This window comes from Accipiter gentilis, chromosome 16 (assembly GCF_929443795.1).
Source record: "Accipiter gentilis chromosome 16, bAccGen1.1, whole genome shotgun sequence".
Classification (NCBI taxonomy): domain Eukaryota; kingdom Metazoa; phylum Chordata; class Aves; order Accipitriformes; family Accipitridae; genus Astur; species Astur gentilis.
The window spans coordinates 13199201-13221323 of record NC_064895.1 but is presented as its reverse complement, the minus strand read 5'-3'; the positions used below and the strand labels follow the sequence as shown (position 1 = coordinate 13221323).

The following is a 22123-nucleotide window of genomic DNA, read 5'->3' as shown; positions in this document are numbered from 1 at the left end:
ATATTGGTAAGCTTCAGTTCTGTTCCTTGACACTCAAGTGTTGTCCCCAGTCAAGAACAGGTATTTTCACTGCTGAGACATTCAGGGGCTGCTTTCTGGTGTGAGCTCTCTCTTGGTGATTCATTTCTCTGGGCTCCTAAGTAGCTGGTTTGCTCAAGGTGATGTAGCTGTTGTTATCCTTGAGAGTAACACACAGGTCACAGCTGATATAGATAACAAAACAGGCACTGTTTAAAAAACCCCTCAGTTCTGAGAGCCGATGTTGTTAATAATCTCAATCTCTCCTGGCTCCTTGCAAACTTGACAGTGTGCTTCAAGGGTAGACTGTTGCTATTTGCAGTTTTAACTAACAGGCAGCCATGCTGTGGTATGCATATTGGGATATCATTAGGATCACAATTACTGAACCGTGTTATAATCTAACCTGGGATCACATCTGAGATTTTCCAGTCAGCACGGGACTCCCTCAGATCAGGTAGCTGTTGAAGCTTAAGTTGACGGTCACAGAAAACAGAAAGAATTTGAAATTGGGGTCAGAGTTGGTGATATGACTCCGTTTCTAATGATGATAAGTATGTCAAGGTTTTACTGACTTTTTGTACTTCTTTTTTAAAGGTGGGCCTAGATATGAAGACTGTTTCTGAGTTTTTCTGACTACTCATGGTAATTGTATTCAACTCAATTCTACAAGGGTAAACTGGCATGGGAGAACCCAGGCAGAAGAGGAACATAAGTAGTACAAAGGAAATACACATCATGTTACAAGATGATAAGGGCAGATTCAGCCATACCTAAATGTGGTATGTACCCTCACAGAGCCTCTGCCACATTCCATTGAGTGGATGGTGCTGTATCTGCTAGTGCTGGGGAGAAAAAAGTCCTCTTGTTGTGCACTCTAGCGAAACTGCATTTGTAGGACAGACCGTATTTATTATGTGCATGTTGGAAAAATGAGGTAAAGAAAGGGAAAGAGGTTATAAACATAAAAAAAAGTGTACATTTGTTTTCAACACAGCATGCTACAAGTAGTGCTGTCAGACTAATTGGTAGTGGACTGCATGACTCCAGGCTCAGTTCAAATCCTGAAATTCCAAAACAGGAGAGTTTCTTTGAACTCACTAAGTGAGAGAGGCTGAGTTTTGGGTGCATTTGAAACTGATTTCAGATCTGACCCTTGCAATAAAAACATGTATAATATGGTGGACATCTGATTTGTGATATGTCCCTGGGTACCTCATTCTGTGGCATAAGTTGATAAAGGGCCCAGCCAACACACACAATGCTCATTGATCCAAAATCAGAACAGCTATGCAAGGATGGGAATGAAGCTTAAGTGTGGAAAAGTTGAACACAGTCTCAGGCTTTTCCCATAGGCATGAATAAAGCCCCTGAAGCCTCTCCCTTTCTAATTTTAGTGATAAAGATAGTACTTTTGCAGGAATTTATAATTGCTGTTGATTTCTTTACTTAGAACTTGCGTGACTTGTTTAAACAGCATTGCAGCTCTGGAGTTCTTTTGCAACATCTTAGGAGGGCACTAAAGCAATATAAGACAGACTAGGCCTGACCCCCAGGGGAGTTGAGAGATTGGTTCAAAAAATCTTATTCGCGCATTCTTTCCACAACCTAAGGACAGCAATTGTATTTTGCACCTGGAGTACTAGTTTGTCCAAGGCACAAGTTGCCCCCAAATACTGCTTTCCATCTTCATGCCTGTCTGTAGCTCTGAAAAGATCTACGGAGGTTATGCACATCTCTTCTCTAAAAGGATGCCTTTGTTTTTGCTGTCACTGCCATAAATGCTTCCCTGTGGATCCTGGGATATAGGAAAGGATTGCACTTCTAGAAGTGAAACATCTATATACTTCCCTTGCAGCACGCTAGGTTAGAGATAACATGATGTTAATTGCCTGTTGCTGTAATATCCTTGTGGAAAAGCTGGTGTATTTCTAGAATAGCAGCATGCTGCAGAAAGTCAGTACAAGTTTAATCCCCTGGTCTGCACAGACTGTCAGCGTGCCCTTGAGCAACTTAGTCACTCTGTAACTCAATTTCTTATGAGTGCAATTGAAATAAGAACATTTCCCTATTGTCTTTATATTCTGGGGTAAGAAGTGTATTAAAGTGGTCGGTGGTCAAGCCATATAAACCATTAAGGTAGCTGTTAAAATTCCTGAATAAACAATCTGGCCAGCAGAGCCTGGGTTCTCCATGAAGTATTGCAGCCATTGCTTTGCCTGCCTGTGCCAGCATGCTGTACCACTGTTAATCAACATTTCCCTTCCTGAAAGGATTTGTTAAAGGAGCACCATTTTACTCCATCTCAGACAATGCAGGTTGGCTAAAATCTCTGGGAATGCTCATCACAGACAATAAGCTTTGAGATGATGCTAATACCTTGTAAAGGACCCACTAGGCAGAGGGTCCTGCTGGTACTGGGGCATTAACCGAAGATGGTCGGGGCTTGTGTACTGTCCTAGATCAACACACTTCATTGTAGTTCTCCGCATACTGCATCTTGCATCAGATCTGTCCCATTAAATCAGTGAAATTATTTAAATAAATTATTTTTTATTAATTTATTATATGAAAAATTTTAGAGCAAATTCCTTTGATGTGTGATATCCTAATCACACCCACAGGGCATTAGCAGGCACAAGGCACATCTGAGTGTCTCTAATTCCCTAGTGGTGTGATTATATCTCATAATATTCACAGCCCCCTGGAGCTTCTTTACTGGTATAAATAAATCAATTATTTAAGTCAAATACTTTGATCATTAGAAGCTGCCAGTGAGTGCTTGAATGCCTGAGCTGTGCGATTCACCAGGAATGATCTTGCCTCTCAAAATGCTGAGCAGCCGAGCTGAGTGCTACCAGCACTTCATTTCAATCTGCTTTATAAATTAGATTAGAAGTCAGTTTCCAATACTTCATCCTGGAGAGCAAGGAAGGGAGAACTTTATAGGGGTGGAATTATGAGATACTGCTGCCAACAGATCCTTTTATCATTTAACACTGCTGTCATAGGTTAAATATGAGCTACTGTTCATATTAACTAATAGCTATTATACAGAAAACTGACACAGGGATTCCAGCTAATGCACCATGAACCTGGTTCACACACACTGCATCATATTAAGTATTATTTGCACATATGGATGGAAAGGAGTTTTGAGTCACTTGGGATATATGGCAAATTAGCATTTTATATCATATTAATGAAGTGCTAATTGTTCCTTGCAACCTTTTTTTGTGCAAATTGAATGGGTCCTATTTGCATTGTCATGTAACTGCTGTATTACCTTGCAGCACTTTCATTAGGATGAGGCAGCAGAGTTCATCAAGGAAAAATATTAGTAATTGTGAGATAATTAGTTATGAAACTAATATTGTTTAAAGTAGAGCAGAAATACAGCAGTTGACTCTGGTTTATCTTGGGAATATTTTTTATTAATAGGTTTTATAAAATAACTTTCATTTTGCATATATTAAACTGACATCTTTACAAACACAGCTCCCTGCTCCAATATTTTCTTTTTCAGTTCCTGTTTGTCAGGGTGTTTTGCATCTTCTAATGAAACATGAAACATAGGAAAAAAAAAAAAAGGTGAGTAGTTTATTGCTGGCCATTTATCTCTAAAATGAATCACAAGTCTGGAACTTTTTGAAATTGTGAAATAGGAAAATATCTCTAAACATATTGAATTTACAGGTGTCCATGAGTCTGACCAAGCAGCAGCAAAGTCTGTAAAACAATTTAAGAAATGTTGAAGATGTTACAGTCTTAATCATTTGCAGCATCTTGTTAACTATCACAGATAAAATTCTTCCTAAGAGTAAAATATAGTATGTGATATTTTCAGCCAGCACGGGTATTTTGGAGGAGAGGGAAGAGGTAAAAAAAATTGGAAAGTAATTTCATGCTAACTCAGGGATGTTTCCATGATTGTGGATGAAGCATGATTAATATCTGAAGCCTCTGTGGGGAAGGCATCTAGACAAAATGACATAAATCTACATTAGAGGATTTAAATGCTTTTGCCAAGAAAAAAGTGAGCTGAACTTTAGGTAGCACAGCCCTTTGCCAGTCAGTTCATCCAAATTTAGGGCCTGCATCTTTTCTTTTTCAGTGAAGTATTGGATACGGACAGATTGCAAGTTACGGCCGAAGGCGGTATGACAGCTTTATTGCTGTTGCATGGGCAATGTGTTCTTTGATTGGGAAATAGGCTGTGGACTTAGAGCAAGGTATGTACAAAGAAATGCTTTCATATATTTGTATTATTAAAACAAAGGTTGTCAATACAGACTGACTAGTATTTTCATACTCTCTCTTTTAGCTATATATGCCTATGCGTTTGTGTAAATGTAGACATATGTATTTATCAGAAAGGTAGTCTCCGCTGGAGAGAAAACTGAATGAAGAAATAATGCATAATATAGTTGTTGCAGAATATATTCTCAAGTGTCCTCAGGGGAGGGGAATTAGGACTTGCACCTCAAACAGACATCCTGAATGCTCTATCCAGCTGTACAAACAATTGCACAGGATGTCGTCCCAGGTAGGCATGAAGCAATGCAGCAAGTAAAGACCTTCTTGCTGACTTAGACTTAAGAGTGTTTCCAAACAAGCACAAGCAGCACAGCATATTTTTCAGACCTGAAGTCTAAATAGGGGCATTTGCAAATTGCTTTGTTTTGCCCTGTATGTGATCCTGGCTTACCTGATGTGAAAAATGTGGATCATCTGGATTTCAGCTGTATTCTGTCCACCCAGGGGCCAAACCAGAAATACTTGATTATGGTGCTACTTGCATCCATTTTGTTCTGAACCAAAGGAATGGTATAGGTGAGCTGGACAAAACTGGCTTTGTGACAACATCTGCTTTTTGCCTTTGCAAAATGCTTTCCACCCTGTCTACATAAGCTTAGACTTGCTGAAGTCTCTATGGGGAAAAATATTTTCTCTTTTCTTTTCCTTTCTTAAAAATACCTTGTAGCTCTTGCTATGGCTTTCTGAGAGACTTCAGTAGATGGTTGTGAGAACACAAATATTATTTTATTGGTAAAGTCTGAATGCATCAGCAAAGTCTTACCTGACAGCAGTGCACTGAAGCTTGCTGTATAGTGTGCGTCAGAGTTGAAGTTTTAATGGGCTTGTTAGTTATCACAATAATGTGGACCCTGCGGGGAATTGTTTACTGTATGTAAGAAGATGAGGAGGTCCTGGGTGTGGACAGGAGAAGAGCGATACAGCAACCTCAAGAATTTTATGGGTTTATGTTAAACAGCCGCGGTAACATCAGGAGGTTATCAGCAGCCTGAGGACATCCAAGAGCAAAGCTCTGGTAGAGAGATAGAGGAATCAGAGGCACAGACATTCTTCCCTGCTGACAGGTAGGGCTGCACTGGTATATTCCTCTGCTAGTCCAAACGAGTCTGGGAGAGGAGCTGAGCAGAAAAGGGAACTTTTGGTAAATGAGGAAGGGAGCTGCTTGCTTCACAAGCCACTTCCTGTGTTACATGCTCATCTTTTTTCCAGGCATTGTTGACAGGAGTCCTTGCTAAGCTCTGGAGGCTGACACTGGGCTGTGCAGCTTTTAAGCTCTAGTTAAGAGTGTAGCTTAAGCTCATGGCTACCAAAAGTCATTAACGTGCAGCACAGTGTTCAGTAGCCTGTGAGAAATGAATTCAACTGCACTGTGATTCCCTGCAGTTACTTTACCTGGATGAAAAGGCTCCCCAGATTTCCTCAACTGGCACAGTTTTTTGCTGTGTCTACAGAAAAGAAGGGCTCTGAGTGAGCGTGAAGCAAAGCCAGCAAGTATGTGCCAAGGGGGGGCTGCAAATCAGGCTTATAGACATCTTGTTGCGATGTCATAGAAGAGACTCCATTTCTGTTGCTGAGATGTGTATCTCTTATTTGTCTTAAAAAAGAAAAAAAAATTAAAAAGAGCACTTCCTTCTATGGGCTGATGAGTAAGAAGCTTTTCAGACACCTAAAATGAGTAATGTGAAAAATGAATAGTTTGGAGTCCAAAGCAAAGTTTGTGTGACCTCAGAAAGGGGGGGTGGGGGGGAGAGAGAGAGAGTCTTTAAGGGAATTAAAAGAATCTAACAACATTGATTTCAGTTTGCCAGGGGAGGGAGCAGGAGAAACAAGCCATTGGAACAAGTTCCTGAAGCTTCCCACTAGCTGGAATGTCGAACAGCAGAGTGAAAACAAACATTTCTATAAGGTTTGCCTTCCCAGAAAAGACTAAGTCCAGTCCCTCTTGACTTGCATGCTGTCGCTGGCAGCATCTGTCCCTCTTTGAAGCAGCAAAGAAGGCAGGACTTTTGGTGCATTAATCTGGTACTGGTGGTGTGTGGAAAAAGGGGAAAAACTATGGAGGGTGTCTTACTTTGGGAGGGGTGGTCCAGGCTGTGGCAGTGTCCAGCGTGTACACTTGTGAAGGGCTGTGCTCGGCCTCTGGTGCTGGAGGGAGAAGAGGGGAGGGTTGTGCTCCATGCAGAAAGCCAAGGCAGCACCCTGCCTTAGAGCTCTTCTAGGCGTGCCTGTGTCAGGCAGCCCTCTGCCTTTCCCCACATTCAGAGCCCTCAGTGCAGATTTCACAAGGCATCCTGAGCCTGTGTGATTCGATTCCACATTTTGTCTGATTTCTGTCTGATCACTGTCTCAGGAATATTACTGCTGGGTTAGGAGTCCCAGTAAACCCTGCCTCAGATGGCCCACCTTTCCCTTGTCAGGGAAAGGTACAGTCTGCACGTGTGTCTCCAACTGGCCAGGCAAGAAGGAAGCTCTGATATTTGACTTGACTTTTTTTCCTCTTTAGTATGGAGTCAAAGCAAAATCATGGTCCCTGTAGCTTGGTGTCTTTGAGAATAATGGAGTGACTGAAATAAGATGATAAATTGAAATTTGGAAATGGAAATTGCTTAAAATCAATGCATCCGAAGGTGACCGGGCTATTAACATGAGATGAACTTTCTTGTGACCTATATGCATACAAAGATTGACACCTATACAGGATCAAAGGAGCTTATGAAAGGCTAGAGTACATGAGAGGAAATTGAAAATGTGTAGGTTGTCAATCTCGAGAGTGGCTTTTATTAGTTATTGTACATAATAACTATTGTGTCAGAAATGAAAGGGATTAACTCTCTCCCAAGGTACTGCACCTGAGCAAATATTGTCTTGCCTGGGTGAAATTTGTGCCAACACAAAGAAGACCTGGTAAGAGGCTATGTACTGCTTAAGTCTCACTTAAGTCTTCAAAATGAGGATTATGTAGGATTTTAGTGGTGCAAAAATATAAGGACAAATTTCAACCCTTATATATTACTACAGTGTATGTCCCCAGGGCTTCTGGAGTAATGTAGAATCTCACCAGAACACGTCAAAGCCATTGGAAAGTACTTTCTCTACAGACTGACCACTTTCCAGATTTGGGAGTTTCTTATGTCACTGAACTGAAGCTCTGAAGGGCTATTAGAGAGAAAATGGGTAAGTGGGTTTTAATGGCTGAATGTTTTATTCTCTGCTGTACTTTCCAGTGGCTCAAATGCTTTAGTTTATGTGAGCAAGCAGGGGAATATTTTGCTGTGATCAATAGGTTTTTCTGAGAAATATTGTAAATACGGGACCACAATTGACAATTTGTTGTTGGAAGTGTGAACAGAAAACACTTGAAATTTCAGAATAAAAGTAACGAACATTTTCAGGCCAGAGGAAGAAAATTCTAAGTCTGGAGGACAAAGGAAATATTTTTCATGCTGAATCCTTCTGTCTAGATCTGCTTTCAGCAGATGACACCCACCTTTCAATCGCACTCTTGCATCTGTACCCAGTTTGCACACCTCTTGCTAAATATTTTCCTGTTTGTGGAAGAATGGTGAAATGGTTTCACAAGAACACAGACCATTTACTTGACAGCCGTTCACATATTTAATTGTCTGTCTTCAGTGATAAGGTGTGCCTATGTATTCTGGACTGTAACCACCAGAGGGGAAAGGAGTCGGATATAATCTTGTACACACAGTATTTTCAGAAAAGCCTTTCTTAGTTTTTTGGGGGATTCCCATATTTATTATGTCTGCCCTTCCTCCTGGCACAACATAGGCTGAGGGGAAAAGAAATGGGGAACCTCACGGTGTCTTTCTGTAAAGCTGCCTTTTCTGTGTATTAGCCTGTTTCCAGGGTTACCTTGTAGAGATGCCTCTGTTTTTTCCATGTATGTTCCAAGATAGGGACATCACTGATGGAGTGTGAGAGGCCTGAGGACACTGTCATATAAAGCTGTTCCTTCTGAAAGGATGTTTGAAACTGCTTTGAAAATGCAATGTTTTTGAGGGGCTTCGGTCACCTGCTACCCTCACTATAGTTTCCACGTCATAAAAACACTTCCCTTCCCTATAAAGCTAGTATTGAACATTGAGCCCTTGCTGTATGGCTGACTTACTACAGTTACTGGTTAGTTTGAAGGATCATTTAACATTTTTTTTTTCCTGGATTTTTTTCTTAAATGCTTTGCAACCCAAATGTATTCTGATCTGATTTTATTAGATTCTTTTGTCCTGCACTCCCCTCCTCCCCTTTCCCTATTTAACTTGATCTTACACATATAGCTGTAAACAGTTCATTTTTGTCTTGCATTGGTATGGTGGTTGTGTTGTAATCTGAAGGTGATTAGTGATCTGAGGAATCCAGATCAATGCTGGTTTAGGTAAAACAATCACAGATCTCTCCCCAGTGGCATGCATGGTTCCCTACCTTCCTGCCAGTCCACTGTAGAGCACCAGAGCACAGATTGTTCCTCCTGGTGAAAGGAAATCTAATTTACTAGGTTTAAATAGTATTGCAATCAGCTTGTTTATAGCGTGGTAATTATGTTGAGTTTGTTGGCTGATAAATTGATCCCATCCTACTCCTGTGTGTCTTTGGATATTGTGTTTCTTGTGTTGCCCTGGCTGGTATCTAGTGATCACAGCTAGATCACAACTGCTTTTGCTTCATGGCCTTTGCTGGCAAAACTCTGGGCTCGTGTTTTGCTCTTTTGAGTAGCTGACAATCCATAACAACAGTATTTACAAGTGAGAATGAATAGAGCTGCTTTGCATGCCAAGAGCCCTGTATGCTTCTCTGACATATGAGGAGGCCATAGGGTGGTGCTAGGCTCCTCAGTCCTTCATCTAATATTTGCCCAGTGTAGGAACACCGCAAAGCAGTTCATTGTCCTCACAGGATCCCTGTCACCATTTTGCATGAGGATATTTTTGGCAGAACAGAAACAAATGACATAACCAGCATTCCTCTAATGTATATCAGATGGTGATACATAGAATGTGAGAATTCTGCGTTGCAGCACCTTATACCTCCTTCCCAAGTTTGGCTGAAGACTTTGCATTCTTCTTGATTTCTGTTCTAGTCAGAATTGTGCCATCATCTGCTCAAAATTAATTTCTGTAGGTTTTCCCTAATTTCCCAAATAAAAATATTGGAATGCTTTTGTGTCATGTTTACAAAGTACATGGAGGTGAGGGGAAGTCTCAGACGGGTCAGATCATGGATGTTAAAACTTGCACCTGTGTGGCTGTGACTGAGCTGTGAGTAAGCACAGAGCAAGCAAGAACCTTTCTGTGTTAGGTGTGTTTCTAGGGAGTCTTTCCTTTCTGTGGTAAAAAAACAAGTTTTGGAAAGCAGAATGGTTTTCCCATGGTATTTTTTTGATACATCAGGGGACAAGTAAAGGAATATCCATTTTTTTATTATTAGGGGGTAAAAATGCATTTAGCTCTTTGTTTTTACCACCTTGCTCCCACTTTGAAGAGAAGGAGAAAAGAAGGGTGGGGGGAAGGGGGAGACAGAGAGAGAGCATCAGAAATTTTTTCTGTCTTATTTATTTCTAGAAAAGACATCACTAGTGAGCTTATTACTATGGCATTTTCAGTGGAAATACAGTATTTCTGCTGGACAAAATGCAAGAATATTTTATCTCATGGAATTTCCCACTCAGGAGTGGAACAGTTCTTCATACTGCTACAGCTGCCTCAGCTCCTAATATGGATTTAGCAAGTAGCTCAAAAGTACCCATCAGGACCCAAAGACACAGCTGCTATGGTGGTTTTTCAAAACCTTAAAGGGGCATACCAGAAAACATCAGGAAAAAACTTTGCTATAAAAATTGTTGCTTACAAAATAGGAAGGATCCTACATTTTGCTGCTGAGTTATTAGCCATTTGTTTTGATTTCTGTCATAGCAGGTTCTGTCTTGAATATGCTATGAAATTTGTTTTGGTTTTGTGTGCACTGAGCCCAAGCAAAAGCCTTCTGTGAAGTTGTCAGTGCCATTTTGCTCTTAGAGATTGTAGCTTTCAGCTTGATACTGTCTTTTAATGACACTACTCTTGTTCATCCTTGTTTTGATGTTCTTTTGATGTAAAATGCATTTTCTGAATGAACAGGTCTGCTCCTTGTTTATAATTCAAATTGTTAAAGCCTATTTTCACTGACTTTTTAATTATGCAGCATTTAAATCCAGAGTTCATTTTCTTTCAGAAGAATCCTCAGAGGGCTATTAAATACCAATATACCACTTTTGGTTCAGGAAGTCCCCAAGTCACAAAGGAGGGTGTACTGAGGAAGTATCACTGCACGCGTACCCTGATCTCCTACTTTTTCAAAAGTTTGTGCTGTTGGCTAGTGCTGAAGGCATGATGGATCTGTGGTCTCACCTGGTACAGCTCCTTTATGTCTCTAAACACAAAAAATGTTATGTATGTCTTCATTCCTCATGCCTTTTTTGGGTCTTGCTTACTGCATTTCTTATTATGCAACTGGAAGTCACTGATGGAAAAGTAAACATGTTTTAGGGTAATATCCTAGCAGAAGTCCCATACTGTATCTGTGTTAGTAACCTGGACAGGGCCAGGAGCAGTGGCATGAAGTGACCTGTGGTGTTTAACTCTTAGCGTGCTCCATTGCATGGTTTTGCCTGCGCCAGCCAGCACTCTCTGCAATGGTGTCTGTATATGGATTAGGGCAGGCAGATATTGATGAGGACTCCTCTTTGGGGAGTGAGCAGAAGGACAGAGTTTAGCCATATGGACGTGGCTGTGCCATAAAACCTGTGCTCAGGGGCAGGGAATTGGCCCCGGACTGCTTTATTTTCTTTTCCAAGGCAGGCCTGTTGGTTTCTGCACCGCAGTGCCAGGCCCTAAGACAGAATGCATTTACAGCTCTCTGTATACAGGACATAATTTTAATGCTTGGCTCCTGCTGCAAAATATGTCACAGCGAACTTCAAGAGGATTGTTTATGTCCCCAGAACCTTAAGCTGGAATAATGACTCTAATTTATTTATGCACATTTTGACAGCTTGTTATGTTTTATTCTGTAAAGCTAAATGTGGTCTCAACACCTTGGAGTTATTGCTACTAAGTAATGATACCAGGGAGACATAGGGATTTTTGTCTCTGAGCAGAGAGCTTTTCTACTCTGTAAGGATTTGAAACCACTGTCCTTGTGTCTGGATGTCTGTTTGAGAAAGGACAGTGAAACTGAGAGCTGATGTGGCCTAGCTGCATAACTGAGCAGGAAGAGATCGACTCTGCATCAACAATGAATGCTTGAATAACCCAGTAACCAGTGACCTTAGCGTGGGACCTGTCACACTCAGACAGGACATGGGGTACTCTGTTCTAGAGTAGAGACCTGTAAATGCTTGCTTGCTCTCTAATATGACTCAGTTTCTGTTTTAGATCTGCTGAACAATACAGTTCGGGTACCCCCTTAGGAGAGACTCAGTCTCTCCTCTTTCTCCATGGAGGTCTGAAAGACAGTTAGACCCCTTCTGGTTTGAAAGATTTATATAGTTTATGGGTGTGATTGAATAATTTACCTACCCATAGTGTTTCCTGTGTCTAATATAATGACTCAGGTTTGATAATACATTTACAGCTAATCAAGGTCTTCCTAGGACCATTGAATAGTTTTGTAAACCAGTAGGATGTATTGGTAGATTGCAAGGCAGTTTTGACCAGGAGTTTAAATGAAAACAAAAGAAAACAACTGTAAAACCAAAACACTAGACATTGGATTCTGTATGACTTTGAGTTTCTTTTTCTGTTCTCTACAGCAATGTATATACTATTGAAAAAACTGTGAGGAAACATTCCCAGGCACTGTGTTATCTACACTTAAAGTGTTAGAAGAGTCCTTGGCAGGCTTTAGACCTGGGCCAACCAGGATTCTCCCAAATAACTTACAGGCACCATTCAGGGATTAACTCCAACCAGGGACACGTTCTGAATATGTACCTGACCATCTTGTTTTGGAGGCTAAGAAGGTTAAGTAGTATGAATAGGAACTATCTGCAACCAGTAGCTGTAATCCTGAAGAACAGTCCCAGGCTTGTTCAATTTTCTAGTATAGATGTAGCTCATGCACGCTTACTTCTATACCATATACATTTGGAAGCAGTGCTGAAACAGGGAAGGGCAGAAAGAATATGTTTAACCTAATCCAGGATATATGTGGATGACAGAAATCACATTAACACAGACTCTTAATTCTTTGCTGAATATCTTCTATTGGCTCTAAGCAGTAGTAGCTCAAGAAAAATTGAGCACATTCATGACGGGCCAGTGTGGATCCCTGGAGTCTCAGTAGGGACAGCTGAGAGACAAAGCTGTAAATATGTCATGATAGACTGAAAAGAAAGAGGTACCACTCTAGGGGGGAACTCGGTGTGTAAGCATCAGCTCAACCTGAGTGACAGTCTGTGAGACAGACTGATCATTGCCTTTGGGCTTTAGTCCTAGTTTTAATGCTTTTTTTTTTTTTTTTTTTTTTAAAGCTTCCTCTTACCCACTACTCCAACAGCACAGTTTCCAGGGCCAAGGTTATTTACAAGTCACATGGAGAACACTAGTTACTGCCTCAGATACAATGGGAGGGTGTAACTCTGCTGCTGATACAGATGACAATGATCAGGTTACTATTCATTTACTAACTCCTTAATCAAAGGTTTAACTAGGTTTATAATCCAACAGAGAGAGAGCTGCAGCCACACTAGGATTCATATGCAAAGTCATTGACCATCAAATTCTAGTAGTAGAGATCTGGTTTTCTCACTCCTGTCCTGAGGAACAGCTGTTAATGACCAAACTCAATACAACAACTGACCACCTTCACAGTCCAAGCAGGGAGATCTGCCTGAACATGGAGAGTGAGCTGAATTCCCACCTTGTTAGGGTTGGTCCTTCATATCAGGGTTTGAATCTCATATTACACACGTCTCACGGGGATGTCAGGTTTATTAGGATGGCACTTGCATATAGTTCTGTAATCACTGTGTCAGTTCCCTGGTCACTAAAGTAACTTCCTGGAAAAATTATGTGAAAATCTTGAGTGTTAGTCAGTGATTTATGGCATTTAAAGTAATCAAATGCAGCTGAAAATCTTGATATATATAAACTTGAACCAAATCCTGGCTATAACCTTATCTCAGAACTGTGTAAGAGTACTGCATGCTCCTCTGTTCTTCTTGTGAGAAGGCAGAAATTTGTTCTGTTTCCTGAAATGATTGCCGTTCCTGTTGTTAGCGGAGGCAGAACTTGAAGGTCATTGAAGAAATGAGCCACTGAGAGTCTGATATAAGTTGAGTTATACCATCAGTGAATTCTGCCGTTGTCAATCACAGGCATTTCTCTGTGGTGTTTCAGCCTTGGCTCCTAGTCCTAGCCTAAAGTATCTGGTTTCTTTTCAGAAATGGCTGGTCCATAGAGTAGATTGCACAGCCTATCTGTTTTTAGGGCCTTGCCTTGTACTCTGTTTCATCTTATAAAATACACATAGTTCATCTCTAGTCGTGTCCCCTTTTCAGATGGGAGACACTGGCAACAGGTAGTAGCTGGTAGAGTTCCTGCCAGCAGGTGTTTCATTTTATTTGGCTGTTGTAGGGGTTTTTGATATACTAGCATGATTTTTCTTTTCTTGTCTGTGAATTCATGTGAAAAAGCATTATGGATCTGAGCCCTGGCCTGCACTAGGAAGTTGCCCTGCTTTAAATTAATTCTCTGTACATTCAAATGGGACCTTTGGATGTTTCAAAAGACCAGCCACCAAATACTTTCTCATTTTCATACACTATGGGGAGGGGTTCTCATCTTCATAGTCCTAGTCCATAGACATTCATCCTGCAGGACAATGGAGTGGTTAGTTTTCTGGCAGATAAGCAAATACATCATGGCAAACTTGAAAACTCATCTTCTTTTCTAACTTTTCCATTCATTTTGTTTTACTATCAAGACCCACAGGTTCTGTGCCACGTGTTTATCTCTGAAATGTTGTCCCCTGATCTTTATTAGCCCTTTGAAACCAAACACACACTGTGCATAAATTGCCAAACTTAGTCCTTCAGCTGACAAATGGCTAGCTAGCTAGGTAAAAATAAGCTGCTTTCAAAAGACTCTAGTCTCCAACCCATCAGGTACCTGGGTATACAGAGCTACAGCCCACAGTAACTTTTAGACTTTTGCAGTGTATGGACATATGTGGAAAGGAGTTTGTGACTTTGTATGACCTTTTTAAGGAGTTGGCACAAGGTTGTATAGTTACTTTGGGCTGTATTTTGCTAGCTTTTGCACATGTGGAATAGCATCTTCCTCTGCAATAATCTCACCTATATAATGGTGTTAGAATCTGTCCTACCAGCTGGAGTGAGCTATTTCACATTGTATCTGAATCTGATATTGTTTCCTTTTTATCTGTTGAGATAGAGTGCTTTGCTGTGTATCCTGATATCCCATGGCTCTCTTTTTGGAGCTCTGTTCACACATCTTGATTCCATCTGTACTCTTGAAGAGGCCCGTTAGGTGGAAGATGTATCTGTCAAACACATGTAGATTCTGGACAGCAGCCCTTTACGGGTCATGCCTTGAAACATTACTAATTTGATTTCAAAGGGAGCTATTACAAAATGTCTTTTGTGTTGTTAGGCCTCAGGAGAAGGACCTCAGTTGGACACAGTGAAATGCTGCATTTGCTGTAGCCATGGAGCCCCTTGTTGGAACAGCTATAAGAATCAGTCATGTCTTTGTCTTGGAGCTCGCCACCTCTTCAGGAGGAGTCCCCTGATGAGAGAGGGGGACGGCTGAATGTGTGTTAAAAGGTCCAGGGGACAGAAACTTAGTGATCCACAGCATCCATCTGATGCTGTCCAAAGCTGTTGAGCAACCTCAGGAAATGAGTGGAAATCTGACTCTTGTTTGACTATCCTGAGTCCTGAAAGTGGGATGGTGGGTGCAAGAGGGTTGACATACACATCTGTGCGCTCTGTGGCAGTGCTTTGAAGATCTGTGTTGTAGCCTGTGGCTTTTTATGATGCAGTCATGTGCATTTTTAAGCCTAAGAATTAGACACCTTTGTGGTTGAAGTTAAGCATGACCGTGACTCATTCAGCTGTCACTCTTACAGACTTGGTGTGAGAACCATATGTATGGGAAGAAGTAACCTAGACCCAAGATGCAAGTTCATGGACAGGAGGCCAAACACTGAAACAGCATCTGACAAAAGTGAGTAATTGGTCAAAGTTTCCACTTCTATTTAGTCAAATTTCCAACATAAATTAATCTATTGTCTCAAAGTAGTGGCTTTTCCTCCTGATAAGGTGTGGATGTTCCCCCACAGCTACTTCACTATTTGCAGTTAGTTACAGTTGCTCATAGGCTGCACAATCTCTGAGCACATTAGAGCCGTACTAGTAGCCTGACTGGCATTCATAAACAGGCAACGCTTGGGTCTTAGTAATACTCTAAGTCAGTGCAGTAGTGTGCCAAAATAAAGGTCATTTCAATTTCATGTTATGTCACGCAGTTTTGAAGTGACATGTGTTTAACGAGTTTTCTCCAGTAAATGAACGATAGCAAGTATTACGCTAATAGGCTTTGATGATTTGCCCACCAAAAAAACCACCAAAACCCAAAATCTTTCCAAAAACATTAAACTGATATTTTACTAGAGAAAAAAAAAAAAAACAACCAACAGAACAAAGTTTCAAAATCCTGCCTCCAAGCTTCCATAATGAACAAAATTAGGCTTTTTGGCCCTTTCAGATGACAGTTTGCAGAAGTTTCACTGTAATTTATTTAAGTGTGCCCATCACTACAGAGATGGAGGCTGACCTTCTGATAGGGATAGGAAAGCATAAAGGGTGCATGTTGAGCTTGTGACAGAAGCTGTATCACAAACCTCATGACAGGACCATTAAAGGAGTGAAAAACAGGTCCCTATGCGTATGGAGCCTATAACTGTGCGTAGAAAGGTTTGGAGTAGTTTCTGTCTTCTCATATAGCAATGCCTGCTTACCTTGCCACTGTGCCTAGTACCCCAGCGGTTGTTCCCTGTCATCTTTCTATCAGGCTATGGACTCAAACAGGCACAAACTGGAACACAGGAGGTGCCATCTGACCATCAGGAAACACTTTTTCACAGTGAGGGTGCTCAAACACTGGCACAGGTTACCCAGAGAGGCAGCGAAGTCTCCATCCTTGGAGATATTCAAAAGCCATCTGGACATCATCCCAGGCAACCTGCTTCAGGTAACCCTGCCTGAGCAGGGGGGTTGGATCAGATGACCTTCAGAGGTCTCTTCCAACCCCAACCATTCTATGACTCTGTGATTCTATGACTGCTTGATCAGGGCTGCTGACATCTTGTCATTCAAAGGCTTAAAGGCGTTGAACAAAATCTGTTACCCAATCTTGTTCTTGGGAATGTTGCTTTTGGTGTCAGCAGTGGGTTGTGTGGCAAGTTAAAAAAATTAATAGTTCCTTCAGTACAGGACAGGAGGGAGAACTGTTTGGATTCTTGGTGGTGTAGCTTTTGAGTGTGTAGGAGGGACTGCTGCATTGAGACTGCCTCTCCAGGGAGGATGTGTGAGGACTATAGGAGGTAGGGTGAACACTAGTAGATGGCTGGTGGTGTAAATACTGGTAAATGTACGCCCTTCAGCAGTTTGCAACAAAGCCTATACCAGTTGGGTTTTGCGAAAGTTGGGTTTTAATATTCTGCATAATGTTTAGCAGTCGGAGAATGAACTTTTTGAGCTGGTCACACACCAAGTCTTGTCTTCCTTTGGTGACAACTCCCACTGAAGTCAAACTGATGATAAACTGAGAAGTCAATAATGTGTGCAAAATAAAGTGTCCAGGCCCCTGCACCCCCTGTCTGCTGCCAGCGAGCAATAGGAATAGGAAGAGATCAGGACTGGTTTCCTGGCAAAATTTGGCATTAGGCTGCAATCCTAGAACAAGGCGGCTAAAGTAATTCTAATTAATTTCCTTTGGAGACACATTTTGCTGAATGGCACTGGTGGTTTTATATAATACTTCATCTTAGGTACACAAACTGCAAAAAGGCTGCTGTGTTGTATACAGATGCTAAATCTTTCTATGTTGTTCAGCTGATCAATTGCTTTTTTTGGTCAATGGTTATATGACATTATTTAACAGAGGACAGCGAAATCCATATAAATAATAATTTAAAGAATAGAACAAGACCATGTACTTGCTGTCTTAAACAATATGTTGAAATTTAATAATACAACCATTCGGTACCACTCTAAATTGTTCTTACAACCTGTTCTACAATGTTTTACTACCACCCACTAATCATGCCAAATATAATGTGCTATTCATATTTTTTCCAGTACACAGGCATGAGCACTTGCGTGAGCTTCCATGATGATAATATTTGCCTTACAAATGATTTTAACAAATTTTGAAGTGTTTCTAGGCATATCAAATTCAATGACAGAAGATAAACAAAATGGTTTCAGGGACATTTATGATGCTGTGCTTGTTATTAAACATAGCTTAATGCATTCATAGTAATAGGAAACTGAAGTTGTTATCTTTTGAATGCATGTGTCATGCAACTGAGAAATCTCTTAAGACAACAAAATTCTGTGTCTTTGCTACTTTTTGACTGATACAATGCCCAGCAAAGTTGGTAGAAATTCTCTCTGAGCAGAGATAGCAGGATAGCACTGCACTTCTCTTCCTTTGTCAGAGATTTCTGTACGGCTGCACAGACGTCCTGTCACTGTTTTTAATTGGCTCTGTTATCTGTCAGGGTAAGTTATTCTTCAGATCCCCTTTTACATTCTAGGTATGCACTGTTGTCACGGTGCCTCTGTGCCGGGTACTGCGGCTGATCAGCCCCCGGCACCGGCACTCGGATACGTGCACTCTGAAGAGGGGCTGAGATGCGCGGAATTGTGAAAGGGCTGGTGGCAGGGCTGTCAGACCCAGTAGCCAGCCTGGCATTATGGGCTTGCAGGAAACCACCCCCTGGGACTGCAGCTGTGCTTGTGGGACTGAAGACAGGTTGGATTGCAGACGTATAGTAATGCTTAAAGGCTGGCTGCGCTGTCGGAGCATCATGTCTCTTGTTTCACAAGAGAATTGTATGCAGTCTTTGGGCCTTTCATGTCTTGCATGTTATCCTGAGACCCATCTCCTTTTGAAAAGACATTAAAAGGTGTCTAGCATGTGTGTGGGTAAGATTTTTTTTCCTACTAGGAGAGAAATTTTTCAGACTTTGCATGCAAATTGTTGGAAAGAGGGGGCACACTGTTATATAAACTTGGAGAATGTGAAATGTGAGAGGAATGTTTTCTGTAAATGATGCATTTGTTTGAATGAGTGATCACAATCAAACAATGCATCTTAATTGCTTTCTTTTCTTTAGAATAATCTTGCAGTCCCAGAAAAAATAATATGAAGACCATGAAAACAGTCTCCAAACTTTATTGTTGTAGTATAAGACTTTAGTGAGATTATGTGCAGACAATTACTGGGAAAATCAAAGTTACTGCTTCCATAATAACCATGCCTTTGCCAAAACTGATATTGCATTGCATTTGCAGAGATCCTGTATCTATACAAATGTGTTAAAAGACCAATGATGGGGAATTCTCTTACTTGCCTTTTAAAAATAAGAGTCACTGGCCAAAAAATAAAGGTGTAAATTCTCTCTGTTGCTTTTGATTGATACTGTTACATAGAAGTACTACTAAGTTAGCACTTTATTTTGAAAGTTAATTGTGTTTTTTTGAGGAATCCCAACTCTTTCTGGCCTGCATTAAATCTCTGTTGTCCTCTGGGTGCATCCTCTCTTCATTAGTGCTTCTTTTAAATTTCAAGGTGCTATATGCTGCCCCTGACACAAATGTGTATCTCCCAGTGGAACTTCCCATGCTGGTAGGATTGGATAAAAGGCATTGCACAGTCCTTTTGGCCTGATCTACATCTAATAAGGAGAGCAATTGTGGCATTAGGACGCATATCTTAGAAAGTAATTCAGGTGCTATTGGGGTGCTGGAGGTGTTTTTGTTACACAGGGTTGGTTTCAGTACATTATAACAGGAAAAGGCTCTACTTAGTATTCAAGGAGGGATGAACAGATTGAAAGTTATGTTTGGGATGGGCTCTTGTCACTACTGAAAATAACTGTGGAGTCTCCAGGGAGTCTATTCAACTCTGCCAAATCTATGTTAAAAGGAAACCATGTCAATTGTACTGAAGGACTTGGATGAGTTTCACAAAACCACTTCAGTGTGACTTAGTGTTTTATCAGTTTTAAAGAGTGCTGTACCTTTTTCAGACAGGATAGAGATATGAAAAGTAAATAAACCATTCCTGTATTCAGGATGAAGAAAAAAAGTGGACAAGAAGGAGCCTGAAAAAACATGCTGTAAATGTAGGTTTTACTGCACATAATGGCACGGAGCTCCTATGCTGGGTCTGGGGACCAGCTCTTGTGTCCTGCTCTGTGGGCTGCAAAGTGGGTGTAAAAGTCTGCTCAGAGTGACTGTGTTTCACAGTCTTTGCACAGATTTGAATACCCATTATTTGAGACAGCAAAGAGTCAGACCCAGGTATGGGTTATATGCAGATACTCAGTAGACTCCATTCTAGATGCAGGATGTTTCCCTTCTCACTGCAAACAAGATCTGCAGCCCACTCAGCAGCTATTCCATTTCATTGTTCCATAGTTTTCTTGGCCAAAATCTTTTTCCTTGTGTCTGAAAGACCACCCTTAAGATTAACCGTGAAAAATTATTTTTAAGATGTCTTATTTGACCTTGACAGAAGAACTCTCTGTTGGGAGACTCTGTGTCACAAAATGGGAGCTGTGGTTCAGGCTTGGTCATGCTGTTCCTAACTTTTCCCTGCATGACTGCACTGTAGCTTGAATTGATCATGGCAAGTAAATTGAAGCTGTTAGTTCATTTAATTGTCAGTTCTGTGTCTGTGCACTCAGTCAGTCAATGATTCTTCTGAAGTGACTAGTACTACATCACATAGCTGCTCACATGGCCATTGGATGTGTATTGATGGTGCTAATGGAGTCACTGAGCCAAGCTCACATCTAGCAATGTCATGGCTCCCCAGATATTGATCGTGATGGTGATTTGTTCTGTAGCAGTGTCCTGAAAGCCCAGGCAGTATCAGAATCCAATATACTAGTTAGTAGATAGGATAACATAGCCCCAGGGCTGAAGAGGCTACATGAAACTTGAAAGAAGACAGTAAAAGCAAACTAATGGTGTTGATGGTGATACAGGATGCACAGGCTAGCTTTACAGTCATTGACATTCAGCATCACTTGGAATACCTTAAAAATAGTGAATGTGGTAATGATTTTTTAAATACTGAACTTGACAATAATATTTTAAATAAAATATAATTTTATAATGAACTTTGCTGGCCATTCTGAACCTGGCAAGCATAGATGATTGGGTTTTTTATGGACATGATGATAGAGGAGTTTTGATGAATGTTTGAAAGACCAACAGCAATCTTAGAAGGTAGTCTGGGGAAAATTTTCATTTGACCTGAGTGTAGCAATGGTCCTGTTAGATCTAAAAACATCTTGTAGAATACAGCTGTTAGGTCACTAGTCCACCTCACCATGAAGACAGGCTTTCTCTTAACTGTATTCTGTCTAGAGATGTGTTTTCATGTTATTTTGAAAGCTAGCATTAATTTTACCCTATTTTGCCTCCTTTCCACCTCTGATGCTGCTGTAGATAATCACTCTGCCTCTTGGATGTTTTGCAGCATATCAGCATTTGTAAACTCACCACTTCTGATCACTGACAACGTCAGCTATATCTGAACTGGTGACATAGGGATGAAAAGCTGTGTATTCCATTACTGACCTTTTGAGAAATACATTACCCTTCTCTGCCTCCTTTGCATCTAAAGAAAATTATTTTTCTTTATAGGCTCTTTTTCTTCCAAGATTGCTCTCTCTTTGTCAAGCACTTTCCTTAAAAATGTCTTTGAGACCTATCCTGGGGAGCATAATGATCATCTTCATCAAAGAGCAAGAAAGCAGAACAACCTGTAGCATCAGAGAATTATTCCTCAGATGTACAATTGGATAAGATGGGGTTGATGTGACATCTGAGAATAACTAATTTCTTTTGGAGCAGAGGCATTTGATTGTTATTTGCGTTGATAACCATTCCATCATTCTAAGAATTCTTCTAGAAAACAGGGTTCTGTGTATAAACTAAAAACTTCACATTTCTAGGGGGGAGGTCACTGATGATACTTGCTGTTGTACAAATGATCTGGGGTGATAATAAGTAGTTTGCAACCACCTGACACTGTGTGACCCAGCCAGAGAAGGGTGCCTGGGGTGTATTAGGGAGAAATGACACAGTTGCATATTTATTGTGCTGAGATCAACTGTAGGGCCACGAACAAGAATTAGTTCTTTCTGAGAATGAAAAAGGAAAAAAAAAAAAGGTGTATCCCATTGGGGTCCACTGGAGGAACACTTAGCTAATGAAGGTGCTAAGCCTATTGAAATGTTCAGAGTAAGTCCCTTTCCCTATTGCTTACTGTGCTGAAGCAAGACCATTATAGGACTGAAGCAGTGTATCTATGGGAATGTAGAACTCAACTTAAAAATTTAAAGCTCTTAAGAAAGCAACTGCGCTTTTTTTTTTTTTTAATAATTTTGTAAGTAGTATTTGCAGAACTTTTTAACAAATGGTCTAAAAATGGTACTTTATTAATGTGCCTAAGAAACAATAGGTATG

General features: G+C 40.8%; 1 long non-coding RNA gene across 7 annotated transcripts in view; it reads left to right on the top strand.

Annotated features, from left to right (window-relative positions):
- The first annotated feature begins 619 nt into the window (after nt 1-619).
- Nucleotides 620-22123, top strand: part of LOC126046323 (uncharacterized) — a 47524-nt gene continuing 26020 nt past the window's right edge. For 3 of the 7 annotated variants that reach the window (XR_007508308.1, XR_007508304.1, XR_007508302.1), the window contains exons 1-2: nt 6107-7509; nt 15481-15578. This is a non-coding gene — a long non-coding RNA (uncharacterized LOC126046323). Of the gene's footprint in view, nt 801-3544; nt 3610-4132; nt 4251-6106; nt 7510-15480; nt 15579-22123 lie in introns of those variants that run through there. The other 4 variants (XR_007508305.1, XR_007508306.1, XR_007508307.1 and 1 more) reach the window with 4 other exon arrangements.